This window comes from Procambarus clarkii, chromosome 4 (assembly GCF_040958095.1).
Source record: "Procambarus clarkii isolate CNS0578487 chromosome 4, FALCON_Pclarkii_2.0, whole genome shotgun sequence".
Lineage (NCBI taxonomy): Eukaryota > Metazoa > Arthropoda > Malacostraca > Decapoda > Cambaridae > Procambarus > Procambarus clarkii.
In genome coordinates, this window is record NC_091153.1 from 54,214,731 (window position 1) to 54,239,732 (window position 25,002).

Sequence of the window (25,002 nt, forward strand, 5' to 3'; positions counted from 1 at the left end):
CTGTTAAGCTATATGCGGTGTTTCCGTTGAACCACTTCTGAATACTGCCAACCATTTACTCAAGCTTTCAGCTCTAGATGTCTTCAACACCGAGTTGCCTATATTCACTAAACTATAAATGTGATGAGGACCCCGGGAGTCTCTTAAAGGGTTAAATCATTGAGGAGATTCCAACGATCAACGCAGACCAGGACCAGGTGAGGCTAGTCTGAGAAGAGACCCTCAAGAACTCTAACTCGACCTTGCTCCCAGGCCCTGTACGGTTGCTCTCGTATTTTCTCTGCTGATCTGACAGCTTCGTGAAGCGTCTGTTACATGTACACTGGCGACGTACGCATTGCAGTCGAGAAAGCAAAATAGAAAACCCCTACAAAGGTGAATGTTGAAGTTTATTATTAAAGGTTAATGTTGAAGTTTATTATTGAAGGTTAATATTGAAGTTTATTATTAAAGGTTAATGTTGACGTTTATTATTGAGGTTTATTTTGGTGGATTATGTTGTAGGTTTACTGTGCTGGATAATTATGGAGGTGAGACGATGCTTGTTCAAGAACTAAACCCTGTTGTTCTCCACTAGTAACTCTCCTCCAGTCAGATATATTGTCCCTGATTACTGTCCTCATCTGTCTGTCAGTTAGAACATTTTTCATCCTTGTCAGAAGTCTCCATGTCACCCCGCAGGCATGTCAAAGGTTCCAGAACCGCCTCTTATGTGGGACTCTGTCAAAAGCCATTTTTTTAGGTCAAGAGAGACACAGTCAACCCAGGCACCGCTTTCCTGTATTATCTCTGTGGCTCTATCAAAAAAACTTAGTAGATTTGTTACACAGGATCATCCGGTTCGAAAACCGTTCTTTCTGTCCGTTATTATGTCATTACTTTCGAGGTGTTCAACCCATTTAGCTTTAACTATTTTTTCTAGGGTTTTGACAACTTGTTAATGATACGGGTCTATAATTTAGAGGATCCTCTCGACTATCATTTTTATAGATTGGTACTATATTTACCTTTTTCCATATATCTGCGAAGATTCCTGTGCACAAGGATTTCTGAAATATTAATTGGAGTGGAATGCTCAGCTCAGTTGCACATTCTCGCAGCATGTCTACTGCTTTATTTCTTCCTAGCCCATAAGGTAATTTTTTCACTTTGTTTTGAGATACCTCAATTACGTGCTCTGGAACTGGTATTTGGTCCGGCTCTCTGAAATCCCCATTTTTGAACAAACACTTTGGACCTGCTCATTTAGCATTTCACACATTTCTTTTTCTATTCTCAACTGTCCTGTTCCCCGTTCTCACTCTCTAGATTTCATCCTTTTCATGCAGCTTACTTTTAATTAATTTAAAAAAATGTCTGGATCTGTTTAATATTTGTCCGCTATACCTTTCCCAAAGTACTTTTCTACCTTTTGGTGAATTAATATGGAGGGTTATTGCAGAGTATCACGAAGGAGGTTATTGTAAGAAATTATTATGGTGAGTTATTGTGGATGATTATTAAGAGGATTATTTTATTGTATAATTATGGATTTTATTGGAGTGAATTATTATGAGGAAAAATTATGGTGAATTAATATAGAGGGTTAATCTTGAGGGTTATTATGAACGGTAATTGTTGAAGATAACTATGGAGAGGTATTGTGGATTCCTATAGTAGGTTATTGTGATGGATTATTATGAGGATTATTCTCTTGTATTATTATGGAGTTTTTTTGGAGGCTTATTATGAAGGATTACTTTGATGGGTTATTATTGAGGGTTATAGTGCTGGATTATTAAAAAGGGTTATTGTTTAGGAATATTGTGGACGGTTATAATTGTGGCTTATATCTGGAGAGTTATTTGTGTAATTATTCTGGAGGGCTATTTTGGTTGACTATTGCGGATGGTTATTGTTGTGGATTATTACTTACGTTTATTGTAATAGATAATTATTGATGGTTGTTATGAATTATTATTATGGATATTTCTTGTGTTGGATTATTATTTAGAGCTATTGTGTTGAATTATTATTTAGAGTTATTGTGTTGGATTATTATTTAGAGTTATTTTGGTGGATTATTATGGAGTAGTTTTTTTGTGGATTATTGTGGAGGACTATTTTCGTTCATTATTAGGATAAGTTATTTGCGTGGATTATCTACAAATGGAATGCATTTGGAAGTGACGTGTGGAGGCAGACTCCATACAATTACAAATGTAGATATGATGGAACCCAGTAGGCCCACAAACATGTGAATCAGCTGATTGACAGTTCAGATGCAGGACCAAAGAGCAGAAGCTCAACCCCCACTATCACAATTTGGTAAGTACAATATACATGATATTGTATTGTCAGAAGTCTTCCTGTCACCCCGCCGGCATGTTCCAGGTTCCTGAACAGACTCTTATGTGGGACTCTGTCAAAAGCCATTGTTTTAGGTCCAGAGAGACACAGTCAACCCAGGCACCGCTTTCCTGTATTACATCTCCAGCTCTATCATAAAAACTAAGTACATTTGTTACACAGGATCATCTGGTTCGAAAACCATTCTTTCTGTCCGTTATTATGTCATTACTCTCTAGGTGTTCAACCCATCTAGCTTTAACTGTTTTTTCTAGTGTTTTGACTACTTTGATTGTTAGAGATATGGGTCTATAATTTAGAGGATCCTTTCGACTACGATTTTTATAGATTGGTAGTAAGTTTACCTTTTTCCATATATCTGCGAAGATTCCTGTGCACAAGGATTTCAGAAATATTAATTGGAGTGGAATGCTCAGCTCAGCTGCACATTCTCGCTGCAAGCCAACTCCTTTATTTCTTAAAAGACCCTTGAATAATTTTGTTCACTTTGTCTTGAGATACCTCAATTGTGTGCTCTGGAATTGGTATATGGTCCAGCTCTCCGAAATCCTCATTTTTGTACAAACACTTTGGAACTGTTCATTTAGCATTTCACACATTTCTTTTTCCATTCTTAATTGTCCTGTTCCCCGTTCTTAATCTCTGGATTTTATCCTTTACATGCAGCTTGCTTTTAATTAAATTAAAAAAATGCCTGCATCTGTTTTATATTTGTCCGCTATACCTTTCTCAAAGTTCTTTTCTACCTCCTCACAGCTGTGTAATTGTTTCTTCCTTGCTTATATTCCTGGTATGTTTGCAGGCATTGAAACTGTTCCGATATTGAACCAATTTTCTTACCTTGTCCTCTCTGGGCCTATCACAATTTATGTTGAACCAATCCTGTTTTCTGGTTCCGCATCTCTGTTTTGGTATGAATGAGTGTGTTCCTTCATCGTATATTTCGCAAAATTTGGAATACATTTCACTTACTTCTTTGCCTAGCAACAAGTCTGTCCATTTAAACTCAATAAAGAATTTTCTAAGTTCCCCACAGGGTTCTCTCTTGAAATCGAGTTTAATAACTGTTTCAATGTCCCAATTCTATTATAGAATATATCGCAAAGCACATTTAATTTACAAATGGACACGATCACTCTTTCCCAAGGATGGGTGATACTGGATGTCAAATATCTCTTCTTCTACCATAACAGGAGTGTTGTATTAAGATTTCTCTGTTAATTACCTTGAGGGCAATTTTCACTCCTATAAGGTTATCACTTCCTTCAGATGAATGTTCTTGGTGTCACTGGAAATTAAAGCGTATACATGGTCTCTCGGGGTCACTTGAGGTGAAGGTCTATATAATACTTGGTGAGTCTTGTCTAATTAGGAAGAGTCACGGCCTCAGAATGGGGTCTGCCACCGGTGGCCGGACAGTCATCAGCACGAGCCCTATTCTTGATATACTCTTCCTTTTTCTTTTTTCAACCTATTAATATAAATTCCAAACACAGGAAATCAATTAATAAGTAAACACAAGGAATTGCAACATGGTTCAATATTAAAAAAAAAATATCGTAATATTTTATATGGAAAAAGTATTATTTCATATTCAATAACAAGGAAACGGGTTGCAATAACACATACTGATGTTGAGAAAGATTATTACGAAAGATAAGTCGACCAAGTTTGAACTCTGCTGAAGTTAATGGAAGGTTCTGGAATCCCCAAACTGCAGCCCAACCAGGGTTTTACGAGCCAACTCGATCACACCCTGGCATTCGGTAATGACGTCTACACTCCTACAATAGACTCAGATCACAATTAAATCACAATGACGTGATATATCAATTAATATAATTTTGAGACAATGGAGTGACTTAAACTCCACAAGTCACTACATTACCCCAAAATTATTTCCATTGATATATGATGCCATTGTGATTTTTCTACAATGAGGGTTAATTAGTGAATTTTAAGGGAGAGTTATTGTAGTAAATAATTTTGAAAGTTAAAGTGGTGAGTTATTGTTAATAGTGTAAGTGGTAATTATTTAGAATGTTATTTCAGAAGATTATTTTGAAGGGTTATTGTGGTGGATAAATTCCTAGAGTTATTGTGGTAGATTATTATTGAGATCAATTTTGGAGGATTATTCTGAAAAGTTATTGTTATTAGTTATTATAACAGGTTGTTGAGGTGGATTATTTCGGAAAAATATAGTTTTAGATTAATGAGGAGGGTTATTGTGGTTTAATATAATTGCAGATTATTTTAGAGGTTTATTAGGAAGAGTTAATATGAGGAATTATTATGGAGAATTTTTGTGATGGAATATTGTTGATGGTTATTTTGGTGAATTAAAATGGATGGTTATTGTGAAACATCATGAAGGAGGTCATTGTAAGAAATTACTATGGTGAGTTATTGTGGATGGTTATTATTGTGAGTTATTGTGTATGATTATTAAGAGGAATATTATATTGCTTAAATATGAATTTTATTGCGATGAATAATTATGAGGAAAAATTTTGTTTTTTTAATACAGAGGGTTATTCTTGAGGCTTATTATGACAGTAACTGTTGAAGATTACTATCGAGAGATATTGTGGTGCATTCCTAAGAAAGATTATTGTGATGGATTATTATGAGGATTATTCCCTAGTATTATTGAGGGTTTTTTTTGGGAGGCTTGTTATAAAGGATTCCTCTGCTGGGTTAATTTTGAGGGTTATAATGCTGGCTTATTAAAAAGGGTTATTGTTGAGGATTATTATGGACGGATATTATTGTAGTTTATATCTGGAGAGTTATTTTAGTGATAATTCTGGAAAGCTATTTTGGTTGACTATTGCGGAGAGTTATTGTTGTGGATTATTTGGAACATTTATTGTAGTAGATAATTATTGATGGTTATTATGAATAATTATTATCGACATTTATTGTGTTGGATAATTATTTAGAGTTATTGCGAGTTATTTCTCGCTTTGCATGTGAGAGGCCCCGGGTTCGATCCCCGGCACCTCCAAGTATCGTCTGCCCGAAACGCTTTGCGTAATCGTGGCTTTAGGTTTTGTATGTACTAGCTCTATCTATAATTCCATCAATGTTTGTATCTCACCTTGTATGTATGTACTTTACCTGAATAAACATTTGATTTTGATTTGATGTGACATTTTATTGTGTTTGATTATTATTTACAGTTATTATGTTGGATTATTACAGAATTTAATCTTTGGTTGATAAATATGGAGTATAGTTTTGGGGGGATTATTGTGACGGACTATTTTCGTTGATTATTATGATAAGCTATTTGCGTGAATTATTTACAAATGGATTAAATTTGGAAGTGATGTGGTGGAGGCAGACTCCAAACAGAGTAACAAATGTAGATATGATACAGCCAAATAGCCATACAAACATGTGAATCTGCTGATTGACAGTTGAGATGGGGGACCAAAGAGCAGAAGCTCAACCCCCGCTATCATACTTAGGGAAGTACAATATACATGATCACTTGGTCGTCAGACAAGCAGCTCCACAGTGTACATGGCCACTTGGTTACCGCACAAAATAATTACAAAAACATATGACCTTTTTGAAGCAGTAGCAGCATCTCCACATGACCACGTGACTGTCAGTCCAGATAGCTCTACAGTATACATGACTGTGTGATCACGTGGCTCCCTGACTATAAACTGGCTAAGTGATATCACGTGAAACTAGATATCACATAATATTACGAACAGTGATTATGACTGATATCTTAATAAAAAGAGTAAATCTCTTGAATGTTGATTAATGGTAACATAAGTAAACACACACACGGGTGACCTCTAATGACCCAGAGGTCATAACAGTCGTGTCACGAGTGATCGCTTTCATTCCTACCATAACAGGAGTGTTGTATTAAGATTTCTCTGTTATGTACCATGAGGGGAGTTTTCACTCCAATAAGGTTATCACTTCTTTCAGATGAATGTTGATGGTGTCACTGGAAATTAAAGCGTATACTTGATATTTCTTGGTCACTAGAGGTGAAGGTCTATATAATACTTGGTGAGTCTTGACTAATTAGGAAGAATCACGTCCAAAGAGTGGGGTCTGCCGCCGGTGGCCGGACGGTCGTCAGCTCGAGCCCAAAAAACAGTATTATTCTTCCTTTTGTTTTTTTACAACCTATGTCTGGAAGAGTATTATAATTGATACTATGTAGAATTATTCTATTGGATTATTATGGAAGTTTATTGTGGTGAATTATTATTACAATTGTATTATTATTGAAGGTGATTTTAGTAGATTATTGAAGTTATTGTGGGAAATAAACATGGAGGGTTATCGTTCAGGGATGTGGAGGTTTATAGTTGTGGGTTATTATGGAGGGTTATTGTCATGAATTATTATGAAGGAGTATTGTGCTTGATTATTATTGAGGGTTATTTTGGGGATTTATGAAGGAGGAATATTGTGGGTTATTATTATGGAGGGTGATTGTTGTGTGTTATTAGAGATGTTATTATTGATTATTATTATTATAGAGTTATTTGTTGAGTATTATTATTATTATATAGGGTTATTGCTGTGGATTACTATTAAGGGTTATTGTAAAGGATTATTTTGATGATTAATTTTTCGTTGGAAAATTATGGTGGGTTATTGTTATGGATTATTATGGAAAGTTATTGTTATGGATTATTATGGAAAGTTATTGTTATGGATTATTATTGAAGTTTATTGTTGAGGATGATTATGAAAGGTTATTGTTGAAGTTTATTATTAAAGGTTAATATTGAAGTTTATTATTAAAGGTTAATGTTGAATTTTAATTTTAAAGGTTAATGTTGAAGTTTATTAATAAAGGTTAATGTTGAAGTTTATTATTAAAGGTTAATGTTGAAGTTTATTATTAAAGGTTAATGTTGAAGTTTATTATTAAAGGTTAATGTTGATGATTATTATTGGGGCTTATTTTGGTGGATTAAGTTGTAGGTTTACTGTGCTGGATTATTATGGAGGTGAGACGATGCTTGATCAAGAACAAAACTCTGTGGTTCTCCACTAGTATCTCTCCTCCAGTCAGCTTCATTGTTTCTGATTATTGCCCTCATCTCTCTGTCAGTTAGAACATTTTTCATCCTTGTCAGAAGTCTCCCTGTCACTCCACCGGCATGTTCCAGGTTCCAGAACCGCCTCTTATGTGGGACTCTGTCAAAAGCCATTTTTTTAGGTCCATAGAGACACAGTAAACCCAGGCACCGCTTTCCTGTATTATCTCTGTGGTTCTATCATAAAAAATTAATAGATTTGTTACACAGGATCATCCGGTTCGAAAACCATTCTTTCTGTCCGTTATTATGTCATTACTCTCGAGGTGTTCAACCCATTTAGCTTTTACTTTTTTTTCTAGGGTTTTGACTACTTTGCTTGTTAGTAATACGGGTCTATAATTTAGAGGGCCTGTTGACTATCATTTTTATAGATTGGTACTATATTCACCTGTTTCCATATATATTCTAAGATTCCTGTGCACAAAGATTTCTGAAATATTAATTGGAGTGGAATGCTCAGCTCAGTTGCACATTCTCACAGCAAGCCAACTGCTTTATTTCTTTCAAGCACCTTGAGTAATTTTTTCACTTTGTCTTGTGATACCTCAATTGCGTGTTCTGGAATTGTTATTTGGTTCAGCTCTCTGAAATCCTCCTTTTGTACAAACACTTTGGAACTGTTCATATAGCATTTCACACATTTCTTTTTCCATTCTCAATTGTCCTGTTCCCCGTTCTCACTCTGAATTTTATCCGTTACATGCAGCTTGCATTTAATTATTTTTAAAAAATGCCTGGATCTGTTTTACATTTGTTTGCTATACCTTTCCCAAAGTTCTTTTCTACCTCCTCACCGCTGTGTAATTGTTTCCCCCTTGCTTGTATTGCTGGTATGCTTACAGGTATTGAACCTGTACCAATATTGAACAATTTTCTTACCTTGTCCTCTCTGGCACTATCACAATTAATGTTGAACCAATCCTGTTTTCTGGTCCTGCAACTCTGTTTTTGTATAGATGGGTGTGTGCCTTCATCATATATTTCGCCAAATTTTGAATACATTTCACTTACTTCCTTGCCTAGCACCATGTCTGTACATTTAAACTCATTAAAGAATTTTCTAAGTTCCCCACAGTGTTCTCTCTTTAAATCGACTTTAATAACTGGCTCACTGTCCCAATTCTATTATAGAATATATCGCAAAGCATATTTAATTTATAACAGGGCACGATCACTTTTTCCCAAGGGAGGGCGGTACTAGATGTCAAATATCCCTTTTTCTTTCCTGATGAATATTAAATCCAGTATTGACGGAAAATCCCTTTCCTTCATTCTTGTCGCCTGCTTGACGTGTTAATACATGAATGTCTCCAGAATAAGGGTAACAAATCTGATTGTCGAAATGTTCTCCGTTCTTCCTTCGACCTCCTTCCAGTCTATAGCTTTCAAATTGACGTCCCCGAGGACCAACAATCGTCATTTATCTATATCTGCTTTTACTATAATCTCTCTCATGACTATCATGAGGCCCCTCTCGTTTGTCATAGAGTTCCTCCTTTGTCCGTGTGTTCCTTGCTGGTGGGATGGGTGACCTGTGATGACCCAGAGGTCATACCAGTCGTGCCACGAGTGATCGCTTTTATTCTTACCATAACAAGAGTGTTATATTCCCTGTTAAGTACGATGAGGGCAGTTTTCACTCCTGTAAGGTTATCACTTCCTTCAGATGAATGTTATTAGTGTCACTGGATATTAAAGCGTATTCATGGTCTTTCGGGGTCCCTTAAGGTGAACGTATACATAATACTTGGTGAATATTGATTAATTAGGAAGAGTCAGGGCCTCAGAGTGGGGTCTGCCGCCGGTGGCCGGACGGTCATCAGCTCGAGCCCGTGTTATTAGGTGTTCTTCCTTTTTATTTTTTCAACCTATTAATATAAATTTCAAACACAGGAAATCAATTAATAAGTAGACACAAGGAGCTGCAACATGGTTCCATATTATAATTTTTTCTCTTAATATTACATATAGAAAAAGGATTATTTCTTACTCAATAACCAAGAAACGGGATGCAATAACACATACTGATGTTGAGAAAGATTATTACGAAAGATACGTCGACCAAGCCAAAACTCAACTGAAGGAGCCCCCAAACCGGAGCCCAACCAGGGTTTTACAGCCAACCTGACCACACTCTGGTCTTCGGTAATGACGTTCACACTCTTACAATAGACTCAGATCACAATGAAATCACAATGACAAGATATATCAATGAATATAATTTTGAGTCAATGGAGTGACATGAACTCCACAAGTCACTACATTACCCCAAAATTATTTCCAATGATAAATGACGCAATTGAGATTTCACTACAATGAGAGTTATTGTGGTGAATTTTAAGGGAGAGTTATTGTACTAAATAATTTTGAATGTTAAAGTGGTGAATTATTATTAACTTTGTTAGTGGTAATTCTTTAGAAGGTTATTTCAGTAGATTACTTTGAAGAGTTATTGTGGTTGATTAATTCCTAGTTATTGTGGTAGATTATTATGGAGGTTTATTTTGGTAGATTACTATGGAGGTTGGATTATTCTGGATTTTATTGGATTAATCTGGAAAGTTACTTTTATTAGTTATTATAACAGGTTATAGTGGTGGATTATTGTTGATGGTTATTTTGGTGAATTAATATGGAGGGTTATTGTAAGAAATTATTATGGTGAGTTATTGTGGATGGTTATTATAGTTAGTTATTGTCGATGATTATTAAGAGGAATATTATATTGCAAAATTATGGATTTTATTGGGGTGAATTATTATGAGGAAAAATATTGGTGGATTATTATAGAGGGTATTCTTGAGGCTTATTATGCCGGTAACTGTTGAAGATTACTATTGAGAGATATTGTGGTGCATTCCGTTGAAAGGTTATTGTGATGGAATATTATGAGGATTATTTTCCTGTATTATTGTGGAGTTTTTTTTGTAGAGTTTTGTTATAAAGGATTCGTCTGCTGGGTTATTTTTGAGGGTTATAGTGCTGGATTATTTAAAAGGGTTATTGTTGAGGATTATTATGGACGAATAATATTGTAGCTTATATCTGGAGAGTTTGTTTAGTGATTATTCTGGAGGGCTATTTTGGTTGACTATTGCGGAGGGTTATTGTTGTAGATTATTAGGTACGTTTATTGTAGTAGATAATTATTGATCGTTATTATGAATAATTATTATAGACATTTATTGTGTTGGCATATTGTTTGAGTTATTGCAAGTTATTACTCGCTTTGCATGTGAGAGACCCCAGGTTCGATCCCCGGCACCTTCATGTATGGTCTGCCCGAAATGATTTGCCTAATATTGGCTTTAGGTTTTCAATGTACTACCTCTATCTATAAATCCATCAATGTTTGTATCTCACCTTGTATGTATCTACTTTACCTGAATAAACATTTGATTTTTATTTGATTTTACATTTTATTGTGTTGGATTATTATTTACAGTTATTGTGTTGGGTTATTACAGAATATAATCTTTGGTTGATTAATATGGAGTATTATTTTTGGGATTAATATGGAGGACTATTTTCGAGGATTATTATGATAGGTTATTTGCGTAAATTATTTACAAATGGAATGCATTTGGAAGTTATGTGGTGGAGGCAGACTCCAAACAGACAAACAAATGTAGATATGATACAGTCAAATAGGCTTACTAACTTGTGAAACTTCTGATTGGCAGATGATATGCGGGACCAAAGAGCAGAAGCACAACCCCCGCTATCATTCCTAGGTAAGTACAATATAAATGATCACTTAGTTGGCAAATAAACAGCTCGATAGTACACATGGCCTTCGGTAATGACGTTCACACTCTTACAATAGACTCAGATCACAATGAAATCACAATGACGTGACATATCAATGAATATCATTTTGAGACAATAGAGTGACTTGAACTCCACAAGTCACTACATTACTCCAAAATTATTTTCATTTACCCCCGCAATCACAACTAGGTAAGAACAATAGACAAGACCGCTTGTTTGTCAGACAAGCAGCTCCACAGTATACATGACCATTTGCTGGTCAGACAAGCTGTTTACAAAAACTTATGACCTTAAGGATACAAGGCAACCAACTGCACATGACCACGTGGCTGTCAGTCACGAGAACTCTACAGTATACATGACTGTGTGATCACGTGGATGCCTGACAATAAATTTCCTACGTGATATCACGTGAAACTAGATATTACGTAATATCATTAACGGTGATTATGACTGATATCTTAATAAAAAGATTAAATCCTTCTCATGTTGATTAATGGTAATATAAGTAAACACACACACGCGGGTGACCTCTGATGACCTAGAAGTCATAAAAGTCGTGTCGCGAGTGATCGCTTTCATTCTTACCATAACAGGAGTGCTGTATTAAGATTTCTCTGTTAAGTATTGAGGGCAGTTTTCACTCCTGTAAGGTTATCACTTCCTTTAGATGAATGTTCTTGGTGTCACTGGAAATTAAAGTGTATACATGGTCTCTCGGGGTCACTTGACGTGAAGGTCTATATAATACTTGGTGAGTCTTGACTAATTAGGAAGAGTCACGGCCTCAGAGTGGGGTCTGCCGCCAGTTGCCGGACGGTTGACAGCTCGAGCCCAAACTAGTGTACCATCACACACAGAGATCACACTAACGTGATGCATCAAATGAACAAATCTACAAGGGCCGTGACGAGGATTCGAACCTGCGTCTGGGAGCATCCCAGACACTGCCTTAATCGACTGAGCTACGACTATGTTAAAAGGGTTGAAACCGAAGTTCTACAGAACTTACTGGATCCCGTAGCCTCTCCGAGGCACAAACCAGGCTTTTACACAACTCCCCCCTTCCCTGCACCCGAGCTATGTCAACAGGCCGTTCTCCCTCTTCGCCTTTACATCATCACACACATATATCACACTGGAGTTGCGTGGTGACCACCGGCCGGGTCGGACGTTCCTGATGTTTCTCCGCTCCTGGCTCGTGTTTACGTTGGGTGATTGCTTCTTTGCCCTGCTGGTGGTGGTTTGCCACTGACAGGGTGACATTTGACTTTGCCATGGGGACTTCTAGCCTTCCAGTGAAGAGGACTTTGTCGGCTGGTCTGGCATTTACGGTGCTGGTGGACCATTCGTTGGTTGGTGTCGCCCTGGTGGACGTGCTTCATGTGCAGCTGTCGGACCTGGTGGGCATCCAGCTGCTTCAGGGCAACCGCTCTGTGGTCAAGTACCGCCTCCAGGCTGCCTTTCAGGCGTTTCTCGAGCGGTGTGAGGGGCGTGTTTACCCTCTCCCTGATACTACTGGCTCCGTTAAGGTGGTGAATCTTAGTGTCACCTTGACGTCTGTGACGGTGCATGGTGCCCCCTTCGAATTTCAGGACGACTTCTTGACCTCCTGTTTTGAACGATTTGGGACGGTGTTAAGTGTTCTTTGGAACAAGGTCGTTGCCGGGCACTGTGTTGGTATGCTCGACGGCTCCCACACCCTGACGATGTCGCTGAAGTGTAGTGTACCGTCGTCGATGCCCGTGTTGAGTTACACACTCCGCTGCTTGTATCGGGGGCAACCGCGCACCTGTTATCGGTGTGGTCACGAGGGTCATCTGGCTGCAGCGTGCGACGTGGGAGCAACTGGCAGGGTACATGTTTTCGTGTGGAGGATTTTCCGCCCCTGTTGCGTTCGAACGGTTCTGAGGACGGAGTGGGTGCTGTGCCTGAGGCGCCTGATTGCCTGTCTGCTGCTCCGCCTGTTGAGGCGGGTTCTACGGCCTGTGCGACACGTCTGGTGACTGCCGAGGCCCCTGGGCTTGTCTAGCCGGTGTGTGTGGGTGTCGGGCCGTCGCCTGCGCTGTGTGTAGTGAAGGGTGTCCCGGTGGAGGTTCATGTCCTGCCCCAGCCTGTGGATGTGGTAACGGCTCCCGGGGACGCGGGTTCTGCTATTTTGGAGGGGGTGCTTCGGCAGGGGGAGGTGCCTGCCGTGTCTGTGTGTGTTGACAACTGTAGTTCTGCTCTTTCCATCCCTTTGCAGAAGCGTGCGCGTCGGTGTTCTGAGGCTGTTTCCCTGGATGATATGGACAGTGTGGGTGATGTGGCCTCTGTGGACTCTTCGGACGGTGCGGGTGTGGCCTGTGTGGATGTGAAGATGGTGGCTGTGCCTGAGGAGAGCCTGCTGGGCGTGGTGTGGTGCGGCCTATCTCGAAGCGTTGGCGGCGGGCTCGGAGTGTGTCTCCCCTTCGTGGTGTGCCTTGGGAGGAGGTGGGGGAGTATGGTGCTCAGCTGGCGTCCCCCGCCGTGGATGATGGTGCTGTGAGGGGCTCCGAAGTTGTTGCCTGTGCCCCCCCCTCCTGCGTCTCCTGCTGTTGAATCCCCACAGTGGGGGGTTGTCCCTGACGATCGGGACCTCGTCGTGATGTTGCGGAAAGATGTGCGCCGGGGGGCCTCGGCTCCTGTGCCCTGTGATGAGGTCGGTGCTGCGCCTGCATCCCCTGCGGTTCTCCCTCCTTCGTTGCCCCGGTCTGGGAGCAGCCTCGTCCCGACTGCTGGGGTCGTGCCCTGTGAGGATCCGGTATTGGGCCCTTATCGGGATGCCTGGGTGCTTCCAATCCCGTGGTGCTCGTCCACTATCTGGGTGTCGCGGGTGAAGGAGTTTGTGTATAGGGTGCCGGATAAGATGTCTCAGCCGAGGGCACCACCTGGTGGCCATGTGTCCCCTGACTCGTGGGTGATATGGAATGCGTACTGCTTGTGCTTTCCATTACACAAGTTTCCGGAGAAATATTAGTTGACATCTTGCACACGCCGCTCTCCCGTGCGTGGTTCAGCTGCTGCCATGAACTCGAGGTCCTGCCCTATGGTGCGGCGTGTCTCCCTCTAACGTCCGCCTCTGTTTTCGTCGCCACTCCTCTCTCTACGGCTCGACACATCTAATACTTTTGACTTTCTTCTCATCCTCAACGTCACCGCGTCTCCAAACATCTGTCCTGGTGCAGTCATCGGGAGGGTAATCCCTTCATGCAAACTGCACCTATTCTCAAGAAGAAGAAGAAGAGATCACACGAACGTGATGCATCAAATGAACAAATCCACAAGGGCCGTGACGAGGATTCGAACCTGCGTCCGGGAGCATCCCAGACACTGCCTTAATCGACTGAGCTACGACAGGGTTAAAAGGGTTGAAACCGAAGTTCTACTGAACTTACTGGATCCTGTAACCTCTCTGTGGCACAAACCAGGCTTTTACACAACACCGCCTGCACCCGAGCTATGTCAACAGGCCGTTCTCCCTCTCCCAACCCTGTCGTAGCTCAGTCGATTAAGGCAGTGTCTGGGATGCTCCCGGACGCAGGTTCGAATCCTCGTCATGGCCCTTGTGGATTTGTTTCTAGTGTACCATTCATCCTTTTTGTTTCTTTTCATCCAATGTCTGGAAAGTATTATAATGGACTACTATTGAGGATTTTTCTGTTGGATTATTATGGAAGTTTATTGTGGTGAATTAATTTTGGAATTGTATTTTTATTGAAGGTGATTTTGGTAAATTATTGAAGTTATTGTTGGAAATAAACATTGAGGGTCATTGTTTAGAGTTATTATGGAGGTTTATTCTCGAGGGTTATTATGTAGGGTTATTGTGATGAATTATTATGAAGGTGTTTTGTCCTTGATTATTATTGAGGGTTATTTTGGTGGTTTATTAAGGAAGAAATTTGTGGGGTTTTATTATAGAGGATGATTGTTCTGTGTTATTTAAGAGTTATTGTTGATTATTATTATTATAAAAGTAATTGTTGAGTATTAGTATTATTATATAGGGTTATTGTTGTGGATTACTATTAATGGTTATTGTGAAGGATTGTTTTGATCTTTATTATTTTGGAAAATTATGGAGGCTTATTGTTATGAATTATTATTAACGTTATTGTTGAGGCTGATTATGGTCTCTTATTTTGGTGGATTAAGTTGTAGGTTTACTGTGCTGGATAATTATAGAGGGCTGATGATGATTGTTCAAGAAATAAACCCTTTGGTTCTCCACTAGTAACTCTCCTCAGACATTGTCTCTGATTAATGCCCTCATCTGCTTGTCAGTTAGAAAACTTTTCATCCATGACAGAAGTCTCCCTGTCACCCCGACGGCATGTTCCAGGTTCCAGAACCGCCTCATATGTGGGACTCTGTCAAAATCCATTTTTTTTAGGTCCAGAGAGACACAGTCAACCCAGGAACCGCCTTCCTGTATGATCTCTGTGGTTTTATCATAAAAAGTAAATAGATTTGTTACACAGGATCATTCGGTTCGAAAACCATTTTTTCTATCCGTTATTATGTCATTACTCTCGATGTGTTAAACCCATTTAGCTTTAACTATTTTTTCTAGTTTTGTTTTTTATTTATTTAGACGAGGTAGTCTAAATAGTTATTTAACTATTTAGACTTCTTCACTTGTTAATGATACGGGTCTATAATTCAGATGATCCTCTCTCGACTACCATTTTTATACAATGGTACTATGTTTACCTTTTTCCATACATCTGCGAAGACTCCTGTACACAAGGATTTCTGAAATATTAATTGGAGTGGAATGCTCAGTTCAATTCCACATTCTCGTAACAAGCCAACTGCTTTATTTCTTCCTAGCCCCTTGAATAATTTTTTCACTTTGTCTTGAGATACCTCAATTACGTGCTCTGGAACTGGTATTTGGTCAAGCTTTCTGAAATCCTCATTTTGTACAAACACACTTTGGAACTGTTCATTTAGCATTTCACACATTTCTTTTTCCATTCTCAATATTCCTGTTACCCCGTTCTCATTCTATGGATTTTTTCCTTTACGTGCAGCTTGTTTTTAATTAATTTTTAAAAATGCCTGGATCTGTTTTATATTTGTCCGCTATACCTTTCCTAAAGTTCTTTTCTGCTTCCTCACCGCTGTGTAATTGTTTCTTCCTTGCTTGTATTGCTGGTATGTTTGCACGTATTGAACATGTTCCGATATTTGACCCAATTTTCTTACCTTGTCCTCTCTGGCCCTATCACAATTTCTGTTGAACCAATCCTGTTTTCTTGTCCTGCATCTCTATTTTGATATAAATGTTGTGTTCCTTCATCGTATATTTCGAATAATTTGAAATACATTTCACTTACTTCCTTGCCTAGCAACAAATCTGTCCATTTAAACACATTAAGAATTTTCTAAGTTCACCACAGTGTTCTCTCTTGAAATCGAGTTTAATAACTGTTTCAATGTCCCAATTCTTTTATAGAATATATCGCAAAGCATATTTAATTTACGACAGGACACGATCACTCTTTCCCAATTGAGGGCGGTACTAGATGTCAAATATCTCTTCTTCTTTCCTAATGAATATTAAATCCAGTATTGACAGAACATCCCCTTCCCTCATTCTCGTGGCCTGCTTGACGTGTTGATACATGAATGTCTCCAGAATGAGGCTTACAAATCTGATTGTCGAAATGTTCTCCGTGTTTGCTTTGTACGCCTCCCAGTCTATTGCTTTCAAGTTGAAGTCCTCGAGGACCAACAATCGTCTTTTATCTCTATCTGTTTTTACTATAATCTCTCTCATGATCATCATGAGGCCCCTCTCGTTTGTCATAGAGATCCCTCCTTTGTCCGTGTGTTGCTTGCTGGTGGGATGGGTGACTGTGATGACCCAGAGGTCATAACAGTAGTGTCACGAGTGATCGCTTTCATTCATACCATAACAGTAGTGTTGTATTAAGATTTCTCTGTTAAGTACCACGAAGGGAATTTTCACTCCTGTAAGGTTATCGCTTCCGTCAGATGAATGTTCTTGGTGTCACTGAAAATTAAAGTGTATGTATGGTCTCCCGGGGTCACTTGACGTGAAGGTATATATAATACTTGGTGAGTCTTGACTAATTAGGAAGAGTCACGGCTACAGAGTGTGGTCTGCCGCCAGTGGCCGGACGGTCGTCAGCTCGAGCCCATGTCATGAACAACACTTCCTTTTTGTTTTTTCAACCTATAAATATAAATTCCAAACACAGGAAATCAATTAATAAATAGATACAAGGAGCTGCAACATGGTTCCATATTATAATTTTTTTCTCATAATATTTCATATGGAAAAAGTATTTTTTCTTATTCAGTAACAAAAAAAAAACTGTTGCAATAACACATACTGATGTTGAGAAAGATTATTACGAAAGATAAGTCTACCAAGCCAGAACTCTGCTGGAAGGTTCTGGAGGCCCCAAACCACAGCCCAACCAGGGTTTTACAGCCAACCCGACAACACTCTGGCCTATGGTAATGACGTTCACACACTTACAATAGACTCAGAACACAATGAAATCACAAAGACGTGATATATTAATAAATATCACCAAAATTAAATTACCCCAAAATTATTTCTATTGATATATGATGCTATTGTGATTTTACTACAATGAGGGTTATTGTAGTGAATTTTAAGGGAGGTTTATTGTAGTAAATAATTTTTAAAGTCAAAGTGGATTATTATTATTAAAGGTGTTAGTGGTAATTATTTAGAAGGTTATTTCAGAAGATTATTTTGAAGGGTTATTGTGGTGAAATAATTCCTAGAATTATTGTGGTAGATTATAATGAAGGTTTATTTTGGTGGATTATTATCTAAAGTTATTGTTATTGGTTATTATATCCGGATAACATGCTGTATTATGGCGGAGAGTTATTGTTGTAGATTATTGAGGAGGGTTATTGTGGTTTAATATAATTGAGGTTTATTGTAGTGGCTAATTACGAAGGGTTAATGTGGGGATATATTATGGAGAGTTATTGTGGTGGATTATTGTTGATAGTTATTTTCGTGAATTAATATGGAGGATTATTGTGGAATATCATGAAGGAGATTATGACAAGAAATTATTATTGTGTATGCTTATTATGGTGAGTTATTTTGGTTGATTATTATGAAGATTATTATTTTTCATAATTATGGATTTTATTGGCGTGAATTATTATGAGGAAAAATTTTGGTGGATTATTATGGAGGGTTATTCTTGACGCTTATTATGAACGGTAACTGTTGAAGATTACTATGGAGAGGTATTATGGTGGATTTCTATGAAAGGTTATGTGATGGATTATTATGGAGGATTATTCTCTTGTATTATTGTGGAGGGTTATTCTCTTGTATTATTATGGAGTTTTTAAGGGTAATTATTATGAAGGATTACTCTGGTGGTTTATTATTGTGGGTTATAGTGCTGGTTTATGAAAAACGTTTATTGTTGAGGATTATGAAAGACAGTTATTATTGTAGCTTATATCTGGTGAGTTATTTGTGTGATTATTGTGGAGGGCTATTTTGGTTGACTATTGCGGAGGATTATTGTTGAGGATTATTAGGTACGTTTATTGAAGTAGATAATTATTGATGGTTATTATGAATAATTAATATGGACATTTATTGTGTTGGAATAATATTTAGAGTTATTGTGTTGGATTATTATTTATAATTATTGTGTTGGATTATTATTTAAAACTGTTGTGTTGGATTATTATTTAGAGTTATTGTGTTGGATTATTATTTAGAAATATTGTATTGGATTATTATTTAGAGTTATTGTATTAGATTAACATTAAAAGTTATTGTGTTGGATTTTTACAAAATGTTATTTTGGTTTATTAATATGGAGTATTATTTTTGAGTATTATTGTGGAGGACTATATTCGTGGATGATTAAGATAAGATATTTGCGTCGATAATTTACAAATGGAATGCATTTGGAAGTGATGTGGTGGAGGAAGACTCCAAACAGAGTTACAAATGTAGATATGATGGAACCCAGTAGGCCCACAAACATGTAAATCAACCGATTGACAGTTGAGATGCGAGACCGAAGAGCAGTAGCTCAATCCCGCAATCACAACTAGGTCAGTACAATATACATGACCACTTGGTTGTCAGGCAAGCAGCTCTACAGTATACATGGCCACTTGGTTACCACCCAAGCTAATTACAAAAGCACATGAACATGATGATGCAGGAGCAGCAACTCCACATGACCACGTAGCTGTCAGTCCAGAGAGCTCTACAGTATACATGACTGTGTGATCACGTGGCTCTCTGATAATAAACTGGCTAAGTGATATCACGTGAAGCTAGATATCACGCAATGTCATGAACAGTGATTATGACTGATATCTTAATAAAAAGAGGAAATACTTCGAATGTTGATTAAAGGTAATATAAGTAAACACACACACGGGTAACCTCTGATGACCCAGAGGTCATAACTGTCGTGTCACGAGTGATCGCTTTCATTCTTACAATAACGGGAGTGTTGTATTAAGATTTCACTGTTAAGTACCATGAGGGCAGTTTTCACTCCTTTAAGGTTATCACTTCCTTCAGATGAATGTTCTGCGTGTCACTGGAAATTAAAGTGTATACATGATCTTTCGGGGTCACTTGAGGTGAGGGTCTATATAATACTTGGTGAGTCTTGACTAATTAGGAAGAGTCAGGGCCACGGAATAGTTTTCAGCCTATATTTGAAAAAGTATTATAATGGATTACTTTGGAGGAATATTCTGTTGGATTATATGGAAGTTTATTGTGGTGAATTATTATTAGAATTGCATTATTATTCAAGGTGATTTTGGTAGATTATTGAAGTTATTGTGGGAAATAAACATGGAGGGTGATCGTTCAGGGTTATTATGGAGGTTTATTGTTGAGGGTTATTATGGAAGGTTATTATTATGGATTATTATGGAAGGTTATCGTGATGGGTAATTATGGAGGGTTATTGTGATGAATTATTATGAAGCATTATTGTGCTTGAATATTATTGAGGGTTAATTTGGTTGTTTATTAAGGAGGAATATTGTGGGTTATTATTATGTAGGGGTGAATGTTGTGTCTCATTAGAGAGAATTATTGTTGAATATTATTATTATTATTTTGTTGAAAAATTATGGAGGCTTATTGTTATGGATTATTATTTAACGTTATTGTTGAGGAAGAATATGAAGGGTTATTGTTGAATTTTACTCTTAAAGGTTATTGTTGAATTTTACTCCTAAAGGTTATTGTTGAATTTTACTCTTAAAGGTTATTGTTAAAGATTATTATTGGGGCTTATTTTCGTGGATTATGTTGTAGGTTTACTGTGCTGGATAATTATGGAGGTAAGACGATGCTTGTTCAAGAACTAAACCCTGTGTTTCTCCACTAGTAACTCTCCTCCAGTCAGATACATTGTCTCTAATTACTGTCCTCATCTGTCTGTCAGTTCGACAAATTTTCATCCTTGTCAGAAGTCTCCCTGTCACCCCGCCGGCATGTTCCAGGTTCCAGAACCGCCTCTTATGTGGGACTCGGTCAAAAGCTAATTTTTAGGTTCAGAGAGACACAGTCAACCCAGGCACCGCTGTCCTGTATTATCTCTTTGGCTCTATCATAAAAGGTAAGTAGATTTGTTACACAGGATCATCCGGTTCGAAAACCATTCTTTTTTTCCGTTGTTATGTCATTACTCTCGAGGTGTTCAATCCATATAGCTTTAACTATTTTTTATAATGTCTTGACTACCTCGCTTGTTAACGATACAGGTCTATAATTTAGAGGATCCACTCGACTACCATTTTTATAAACTGGAACTATGTTTGCCTTTTTCCATATATCTGCGAAGATTCCTGTGCACAAGGATGTCTGGAATATTTATTGGAGTAGAATGCTCAGCTCAGTTGCACATTCTCGCAGCAAGCCAACTGCTTTATTTCTTCCTAGCCACTTGAGTAATTTTTTCACCTTGTCTTGAGATACCTCAATAGCGTGCTCTGGAACTGGTATTTGGTCCGGTTCTCTGAAATCCTCATTTTGTACAAACACACTTTGGAACTGTTCATTTAGCATTTCACACATTTTTTTCCATTCTCAAATGGCCTGTTCCCCGTTTTCATTCTCTGGATATTATCCTAACGTGCAGCTTGCTTTTAATTTAAAAAATGCCTGGATCTGTTTTATATTTGTCCGCTATATCTTTCTTAAAGTTCTTTTCTGCTTCCTTACCGCTGTGTAATTGTTTCTTCCTTGCTTGTATTGCTGGAATGTTTGCAGGCATTGAAACTGTTCCGATATTGAACCAGTTTTCTTACCTTGTCCTCTCTGGCCCTACACAATTTCTGTTAAACCAATCCTGTTTTCTGGTCCTGCATCTCTTTTTTATATCAATGATTTGTTCCTTCATAGAATATTTCGCGAAATTTGAAATACATTTCACTTAATTCCTTGCCTAGCAACAATTCTGTCCATTTAAACTCATTAAAGAATTTTCTAAGTTCCCCGCAGTGTTCTCTCTTGAAATCGAGTTTAATATATGTTTCAATTTCCCAATTCTATTATAGAATGTATGGCAAAGCATATTTAATTTACGACAGGACACGATCACTCTTTCCCAAGGGAGGGTGGTACTAGATGTCAAATATCTCTTCCTCTTTCCTAAAGAATATTGAATCCAGTATTGACGGAACATCCCCTTCCCTCATTCTCGTGGTCTCATTCACGTGTTAATACATGAATGTCTCCAGAATGAGGCTTACAAATCAGATTGTCGAAATGTTCTCCGTTCTTGCTTCGTACACCTCCCAGCCTATTGCTTTCGAGTTGAAGTGCCCGTGGACCAACAATCGTCATTTATCTTTATCTGTTTTTACTATAATCTCTCTCATGACCATCGTGAGGCCTCTCTCGTTTGTCATATAGTTCCTCCTTTGCTCCATTGTTGTTTGCTGGTGGGATGGGTGACCTGTGATGACCCAGAGGTCATAACAGCCGTGTCACGAGTGATCGCTTTCATTCTTACCATAACAGGAGTGTTGTATTAAGATTTCTCTGTTAAGTACCACGAGGACAGTTTTCACTCCTGTAAGGTCATCACTTCCTTCAGATGAATGTTCTTGGTGTCACTGGAAATTAAAGCGTATGCATGGTCTCTCGGGGTCTCTTGAGTCTTGACTAATTAGGAAGAGTCACGGCCTCAGAGTGGGGTCTGCCGCCGGTGGCTGGACGGTCGTCAGCTTGAGCCCAAAAAACGGTAGCATTCTTTCTTGTAGTTTTTTGTTTTGTACCAATGTCTGGAAAAGTATTTTAATGGATTACTATGTAGGATTATTCTGTTGGATTATTATGGAAGTTTATTGTGGTGAATTATTATTAGAATTGTATTATTATTGAAGGTAATTTTGGTAGTATTTTGAAGTTATTGTGGGAATAAACATGGAGGGTGATCGTTCAGGGTTATTATGGAGGTTTATTGTTGAGGGTTATTATGTAGGGTTATGGTGATGGATTATTATGTACGATTATTGTGCTTGATTATTATTGAGGGTTATTTTGGTGGTTTATTAAGGAGGATTATTGTGGGTTATTATTATGGAGGGTGATTGTTGTGTGTTATTAGATAGTGTTATTGTTGATTATTATTATTATAGAAGTAATTGTTGAGTATTATTATTAATATATAGGGTTATTGTTCTGGATTACTATTAAGGGTTATTATGAAGGATTATTTTGATGATTATTCTGTTTGAAAGTTATGGAAGAATATTGTTATGGATTATTATTTATGCTTATTATTGAGGATGATTATGAAGGGGTATTGTTGAAGTTTATTATTGAATGTTAATGTTGAAGTTTATTATTAAAGGTTAATGTTGAAGTTTATTATTAAAGGTTAATGTTGAAGTTTATTATTAAAGGTTAATGTTGAGGATTATTATGGGGCCTATTTTGGTGGATTAAGTTGTAGGTTTACTGTGCTGGATAATTATTGAGGGAAGACAATGCTTGTTCAAGAACTAAACCCTGTGGTTCTCCACTAGCAACTCTCCTCCAGTCAGATACATTGTCTCTGATTAATGCCCTCATCTGTCTGTCAGTAAGAACATTTTTCATCCTTGCCAGAAGTCACCCTGTCACCCCGCCGGCATGTTCCAGGATCCACAACCGCCTCTTATGTGGGACTGTCAAAAGCCTTTTTTTTTCTTAGGTCCAGAGAGACGCAGTCAACCCAGGCACCGCTTTCCTTTATTATCTCTTTGGCTCTATTTTAAAAAGGAAGTAGATTTGTTACACAGGATCATCCGAGTCGAAAACCATACTGTCTGTCCGTTATTATGTCATTACTCTCGAGGTGTTCAACCCATTTAACATTAACTATTTTTTCTAGTGTTTTGACTACCTCGTTTATTAATGATACGGATCTATAATTTAGATAGTCCTCTCGACTGCCATTTTTATAGATTGGTACTCTGTTTGCTTTTTTCTATATATCTGCTAAGATTCCTGTGCACAAGGATGTCTGGAATGTTAATTGGGAGTAATGCTCAGCTTAGTTCCACATTCTCTCAGCAAGTCAACTGCTTTATTTCTTCCTAGCCCCTTGAGTAATTTTTTCACTTTATCTTGAGATACCTGAATTGCGTGCTCTGGAATTGGTATTTGGACCAGCTCTCTGAAATCCTCATTTTGTACAAACACTTTGGAACTGTGCATTTAGCATTTCACACATTTCTTTTTCCATTCTCAATTGTCCTGTTCCACGTTCTTACTCTCTGGATTTTATTCTTTACATGCAGCTTGCTTTTAATTAATTAAAAAAAATGCCTGGATCTGTTTTATATTTGTCCGCTATACCTTTCTCAAAGTTCTTTTCTACCTCCTCGCCGCTGTGTAATTGTTTCTCCCTTGCTTGTATTCCTGGTATGTTTGTAGGTATTGAACCTGTTCCGATATTGGAACCATTTTCTTACCTTGTCCTCTCTGGCCCTATCACAATTTATGTTGAACTAATCCTGTTTTTTGGTCCTGCATCTCAGTTTTGGAATGAATGGGTGTGATCCTTCATCGTACATTTCGTCAAATTAGGAATACATTTCGCTTACTTCCTTGACTAGCAACAAGTCTGTCCATTTAACCTCATTAAAGAATTTCCTAAGTTTCCCACAGTGTTCTCTCTTGAAATCGAGTCTCTTATTATATCGAGTTATAATCTCTCTCATGACCATCATGAGGCCCCTCTCGTTTGTCATAGAGTTCCTCCTTTGTCCGTGTGTTGCTTGCTGGTGGGATGGGTGACCTGTGATGACCCAGAGATCATGACAGTCGTGTCAGGAGTGATCGCTTTCATTCTTACCATAACAGTAGTGTTGTATTAAGATTTCTCTGTTAAGTACCATGAGGGCAGTTTTCTCTCCTGTAAGGTTATCACTTCCTTCAGATGAATGTTCTTGGTGTCACTGGAAATTAAAGCGAATACATGGTCTCTCGGGGTCACTTGAGGTGAAAGTCTATATAATACTTGGTGAGTCTTGACTAATTAGAAAGAGTCACGGCCTCAGAGTGGGGTCTGCCGCCGGTGGCCGGACGGTCGTCAGCTTCAGCCCAACAAAGTGAACAAATCTTCCTTTTGTTTTTTTTCTGCCTATGTCAGGAAAAAGTATTATAAATGATAACTATGTAGGATTATTCTGTTGGATTATTATGGAAGTTTATTGTGGTGAACTATTATAGGAATTGTATTCTTATTGAAGGTGA